Source organism: Triticum dicoccoides, chromosome 3B (assembly GCF_002162155.2).
Source record: "Triticum dicoccoides isolate Atlit2015 ecotype Zavitan chromosome 3B, WEW_v2.0, whole genome shotgun sequence".
In the NCBI taxonomy this organism is placed as follows: Eukaryota; Viridiplantae; Streptophyta; class Magnoliopsida; order Poales; family Poaceae; genus Triticum; species Triticum dicoccoides.
In genome coordinates, this window is record NC_041385.1 from 18913955 (window position 1) to 18920683 (window position 6729).

The window sequence follows — 6729 nt, forward strand, 5'->3', positions numbered from 1 at the left end:
GCGGATTATGAAAAGTGCACAAAAAGTGGCAAGCAAGCAAATAGTAAGGTGTCCATGCATTCTTACGGAGCAATAGAACATAAGTAAACAATTTACGCTGGGTGACCGGCTTAAGGCCCACCCCACCACCCACGTCTTCTTTAACCTTATCCCCTTACTCGTCTTCCATCTCCTGCAAGCACCATTCCCTCTCTCTCCTCTTTGCCTCCACCCCTCCTCCCCACACAAGAGGGGCCATGCCATTGTTGCCGCACGCATCCTGTCCCTGATCGACAATGAGGCCATTGGCGTCGCGCTCCTTCCCCCACAGCGCCGCCGGATGCCTTGCGCTGCGAGGAGCTTTTTTCCTTGGAGAACGAGAGCATCATCCAAAGCTTATAGTCCCATCTAATTGAATCAAAAGCCTTGCAAATGTCCAGCATGAAAAGCAAGATTACCTTTTTATTTCCGTGGAGGCAACAGGCAAAGTTTCTGACGTACATGATGTTAACGTGGATACTTCTCTTCTTTATGAATGCACTTTGGCATTGGAAGCGATGTTGTTCATGGAAGGAGCTAGAAGACTGGAACGCACTTTGGCAATGCTTTTCACTGTGGTGTGTATGAGACTTATAGGGTGGTAGTCCAAAATCTCCTCACCTCAGCCCCATCTTTCTTGGGCAGAAGAACAATGTTTGCATGATTGAGCCAACAGAAGCTCTTTGAATGCAAGTCGCCAAAAAGGCGAATGACGGCTGGTTCCTCGCCGCTAGGTAGCGGAACCGGTAGAAAGCTCTTTTGTGGTGCTATGATACGAATCCAACACAATTATATTTCTCTACTGAAAGAGCACATGTACATGCTCTTTCACTCTCCAAAAATGAATCTGTATAGAGAAATAGCTACCGCATAGCACCGCAGCGTCCGTGCGTCAGCCAGTAGTTCAGAGGAACTCCTGCCGACCGACAACAGTTCCTCCTCAAACGCGCAAAGAAGAGGCGGCAGCGGCCGGGCGTGCCGCACCAGCAGGTGGTGCTCTTAGCGAGGTCGAGCGGATGTGTAGCTTGGTCGAAATCGACAAATAACCAGGTAGCCTTATAGGCAGTTTGGTCCTTTCTGGTGTCTGTAAATGGAATGAAAAAAAAAGGACAAGGAAGTCGGTAAAAGAGGGAAAATGACATGTTAATCAAGGTGTTCACCAGCTGGGTCCGGGTAGTAATTCTGCAAAGTTTGTCTTAATGGTGGCAATGTTGCAAAGCCAGATGTTCAGCGTCCGATATCCAAATTTTCAAGTGAGAGGGGACTGCTGACCAGACCTCAGAGTACATGCTAAAGAAAGCAGGCAACATTTTGGATATTATTTTTTCTTTTCTTAATTTGAGCCTTTTTGCTATTTCAGGCGAAGAATCTGTTAGAAAGTTATTAAAAATATTCCAATCCAATTGTGTTTATGATTTATGTTTCTATGAACTTAACCTAAAATTTGGTTCAAAAAATTGACAAGTTTTATCTTTTAACACCAAACAAAAAGATGACAGCGTATTCAACAAAGAGCATTTGAAATCTATTGCTAGGTGCATTTACATGATCAACGTAACCCATTTCACTTGTTACAAAGAGCATTTGAAACCCTGAGCAGTTTTGGTCCATGACACGACTTAAAAGCAGCAAACAACAAAGATTGCATCAGTCAGCAGAACCAAATGATCATTTAGTACTTCAGACACAATTTCACGGCGGTGTCACAATTTTCATAGCATCAAACATTTGATCCGGCGCCTCCCAAATCAGTAAAACATTCCTTACATGAACTGGAAAACCTAAACAGAGTGCACTTCATGGAAACAACTACGAAGCAGAGTCTGAGATCATAAAGCCTCTTAGCATATAGTACTTCCTTCGTTCCTAAATATAAGTTGTTTTAGAGATTTCAATAAGAACTACATACAGATCTAGATAGACATATTTTAGAGTGTACATTCACTCATTTTGCTCCTTATATAGTCCCAATTGGGATCTCTAAAAAGACTTATATTTAGGAAAGGAGGGGGTACAAGTCATGAAACCCAAACAGTGAAGGCCGCAAACATCCACGCTGAACCTTACCGCTTCAATCATACACCGCGTACCGGTTTCAGACATATGGGCTCACGCGCCTTTACTTTAGGATTAGGATCATCAATGGAGAACATAAGCAAGGTACCCTTTCCATCATCAGCTATCTCATCTTTGGGCAGAATTAAGTTGTATCCCTTCGGTAGCCCATCAGACAACGATGAGCTTCATATCTTGTAAACTGATATCTGATAATAGTCTGTCAAAAAGGAACCATAGGACATCCTACACTTGAACTTGGAGTTTATAGCTTTAGGTTGGATGCAGATGACAGAGATGGCATCCCCGTATGGCTCTAGTGCCACGTTGAGCAGGAAAATTTCCCTGTCTTTGGTACGAAGAAAATGTAGACCTGGTTCTAGGCAGAGCTCAACATCTTCAGAGTACTTGATGGTTGTACACGGCCACTTGTGCTGGGAGGTGAAATGGTCAAGGAGGGCATCTGCTGCCCCTGCAAAGCTGCAGCTGGACTCCGGGCAGAAACATGGAGTGTTCGGGCATGCCTTTTCGTGTTCATCTTTCTGGTAGTAATTGAGCTTCTCAGCGCATCCATATTTGGCATTGGAGCAAGGGATCATGACTGATTCCATGAGACGTTCCATCCCTAAACAGCGCTTGAAGATAGTTTCAGCGGAGCTTAAGTGACACTTGTTGCGTACGAGCTTCGGACGGCAAGAGGAGCATATGAAATGTCCCACAGAACACTGGAACAAACAGGAAGGAGCATAAGTGAGAGGAACTTTTTAACGGGAATAAGTGCTGAATGAAGTAGTACAATAGCAGAATGATAAGTCAAGTACCACACAAAATTATGCAACTATTCATCTATGGGTTAGTGTTGGTAAATGCAACATCCTAGTCGGTAAGTTTGAAGTTGTAATTTTGGTGTGATCGATATACAACTACAAAGGGGGACAGACCAAACATAATACTACTAGAGCTGTAATATATCATCCGCCCTTAACCATATATAGCCTACTATAGGGAACCAAATTTCAGTCTCAGTTGTGGACTAGAAATCGGTGTGCATACAGTTGCTAACAGTTTCAGTCTTGATCAATCAAAAATATTAGTGTCCTAATTAATTCTCTACGGAAACCAAATTTCAACGACTATAGCTTTCACAAGAAACTGTTTTTAGCAAGTAGCCTTATATCTGACCGATATTTAATCATATTTTTTCTATTTCATCTGAAACTTTGAGAGACAGGTAAACATATGCACATGTACCTGGTAAATGGGTGGTCTGAGAGGATGAAAGCAGATGGGGCGTCCATCCCCATGGTAACATTCTGCCTCTTGCCGCTGCTCTCCCCCTCCCCCGGGGCTTCTACTCGTCTCTTGCTAGAGGTACCACCCTCCATCGCCACCAAAACTCTTGATCTTACAACCTCACCAATCTGTTTGTGGGATACTACCGTGGTTCGGAAAGTAGTAGTAGCAGGTGATAGCTCCGGTGCCGGACATATATAGGCAGATGTGGGCGTGGAAGCTGGAGAGACGAGAGCCCATCCGTATTCCGAGATGATAAATGGGCAATGGTACCGCGGATGAAACTGGTTCGCTTTTGCCGAAAAAGGCTTTCGCCCCGCTTTATATATAAAGCATAGATCACCAACATCTCAGTACTGATAGATCCTTAGATCGGAGTGGGCTAGTAGATCCGGTAACCTACCTTCTCCAGGTGCAGATGAGGAACTCTCGGTGCCGGCCATGGTGACGGTGGCCGGTGATGGCAGGGAGTGGATGGCGGCGGTGTGTGGGCAGTGGCGGCGGCGGAGCTTCCCGTCACTGTCAGCGCTAGACCTAGATCGGGTCGGGGTTTTCGGTGGGGAGCCTGGCAACGCGGTGAACCTCGTACTGCGTGCCGCCGGCCCCCACCTCTTTATGTAGCGCTGCGTGACAGGGGCCCGTCAACCATATTGCGGTTGGGCGCCCCCGATCAGGGCGCGGATCAGGGGTCCGGTGGGCCGTTAGGCCCACACAGGAGAGATCAACCTAACATTCTTCCCCTTGATCTCAACTTTACATTTAACCTTATACTTTCTAGTTTATTTGTTTCATCACATATTGGTACATAGAGCATGTTTCATCGTCACAGCTCAATTGCCGATAGAATCATACAGCTACAACATACGTTATGTTCAGAAACAAATTCTGTTCCTTTTGGGCCTATCCAGGAATCATAAGGCTTTCCCTTAAACCCATGCCGGCTAAGTGTTCTTTGAACACATTGGGTGGTAAGCCTTTCGTTAGCGGATCCGCAAGCATATCTTTTGTCTTTATATATGCTCGAGACTTATAGTTTGATCCTGGATTTTATCTTTCACAACATAATACTTTAACTCTATTGTTTTGGCAGCATTACTCGACTTGTTATTGTGAGCGTAAAATACCGCGGGCTGATTGTCGCAATACATCTTTAGTGGTTTGTGAATATAATCTACCATCTTTAGTAGGACGCAAACCTTTACCCAACTAAAAAAAACACTTAGAAACGGAGCCCTCCCATCGGCAAGGGCTGGGATCCACCGTGTCTACATGGCTTTAAGCCCATAGTAGACGAGGCAGATTGGCGGCGACGGGTGCCGACTGGAGGCAGGGGTACCCCTAACGCATATGCTCTAATACGTCCATTTTGCATCATTTTTTTCTACTATCATTTATAATGTTTTTAATCAATATAACCCTTCGTGGAGCAATTCTAATGCCTCTTCTCTCTTAATTTGTAAGATTTACATGAAGAGGAAGATTGTCGACAGCTGGAATTCTGGACCTGAAAAAACTATGTTAGAGATACCTATTCTGCACATCTCCAAATAAGCTGAAATTTCATGGAAATTATTTTGAAATAAATAAAAAATACTGGAAGAAAGAAATATTAGAGGAGACCACCCAGGTGTGCACAAGTGTGCAATCTATACTATCATACATAGTTGCCTGCTTCGCAGGGTTGCTCTCTACAGGTAATTTCCAGCGCAGTAATGTAATGGACTGATGGTGCCACCTTATTTAAGCAGAGCCACTAAGGTTACTAAAGCTTCATATCTCGGTATCTGATAATCTCCTAGCTTGTTCCAAGCTTGGTGGAGAAATTCTAGCATTTTCCATAGTTTTGCCTATTTTTTCCTTCCTGTAGTTTTATGACAGCTTTTCCCTCACAAGCGTGCAATCTATACTATCATTCCTTATAAATGACATGACTTGTATACCTTAGAGCGAGAGTTGTTTCTATATTAATGAGAATTGCGTTTACTGTGTTTCGATTTATTTTTTCTATTCAATATTATTATGGATCTGAAAAAATTTACCCTGAAAGGAAAGTCATGACTTGACTAGCAATCATTAAGCATCTATTTGGACTTAATTGAGAGTTGAGATAATATAGAGTTAGCTAAAAACCAAAACCAGTCATTACGCTGGTATCTCAGGTTTGTCGGTGTTGCTTCCTTGCATTTTCGCTATTTCACTATGATAGTGTCGAAAAAACGTCTTATATTATAATACAAAGGTAGTATATATAGTTTAGAAGTTCACCACCTGTACCTGAAAGCTTAATTCGGATCTGAACATATTTGGTTAATTTCCAGTACAGCAATCTGAACATATTTCACTTCATTTCAGACAAATTTATACATGTAGAAAGCCGCACACATTGGGGGCCGGATCGCTAGTTATAATCACAGGTTGATTACACTAGTCGGTTCTCAGGATTGCAGACTACCAACATTAACCACTGAAACGAGGGAGACAATATTCAGTTCCGAAACTAGTAGGTTGATGGTGACGCAGCCTTGTAATCAGCCCGCCAGCTCCAAGCCATCAAGTAATCAGCCAACTGCTCTGCTCGATCACTGCGTCCACACGTCGGCGCTGTATCTGGAGCTGGCCTTCCTGGCGCGCTTCGAGGCCATGGCGCCGCACGCCGCGGCCGGTCCGGACTGCTGCAGAGCGGCCGCCATGCGAGCGCAGCTCGCCGCGCCGGCGTCGACGGCGTAGTAATCCATCCTTCTCTTCTTCGTTGGATAAGCCTTCAGCACAAGAGACGAGGAGGAGGAGGCGCTGGTGGTGAAGCTCGTCGACCTCTTCTTAGGCGGCAACATCGACTCCTGTATTTGGATGATGGTGGGGAGGCTGCACCCGGCCGCTAGCTGGAGCTGCAAGCCCGTCGTCGTCGTCGTTGGACATGGAGATGCCGCTGCGGCTCTCTTCTTCGGCGGCAGCAGCGATGGATCGATGGTGGTACGTGTGTTGAACGCGGAGGTGCCTTCCGTTCGGCACTAGGATCTCCGGTGATTTGGATCACGACGAGTACGACTCCTGCAACCCCGTTCTCTTGAACGCTTCCGCTTAGCGATCTACAAGGGTATGTAGATGCACTCTTCTTCTCCTCGTTGCTGGTTTCTCCATAGATAGATCTTGGTGGCACGTAAGAAAATTTTGAATTTCTGCTACGTTTCCCAACAGTGGCATCATGAGCTAGGTCTATTGCGTAGATTCTTTGCACGAGTAGAACACAAAGTAGTTGTGGGCGTTGATTTTATTCAATATGCTTACCGTTACTAGTCCAATCTTGTTTCGACGGTATTGTGGGATGAAGCGGTCCAGACCGACCTTACACGTACTCTTACGTGA

At 45.0% G+C, this 6729-nt stretch overlaps 1 pseudogene; it reads right to left on the minus strand.

Moving 5' to 3' along the window:
• Positions 1-922: 922 nt before the first annotated feature.
• LOC119280551 lies at positions 923-2696 on the minus strand (annotated as a pseudogene).
• Positions 2697-6729: the final 4033 nt, after the last annotated feature.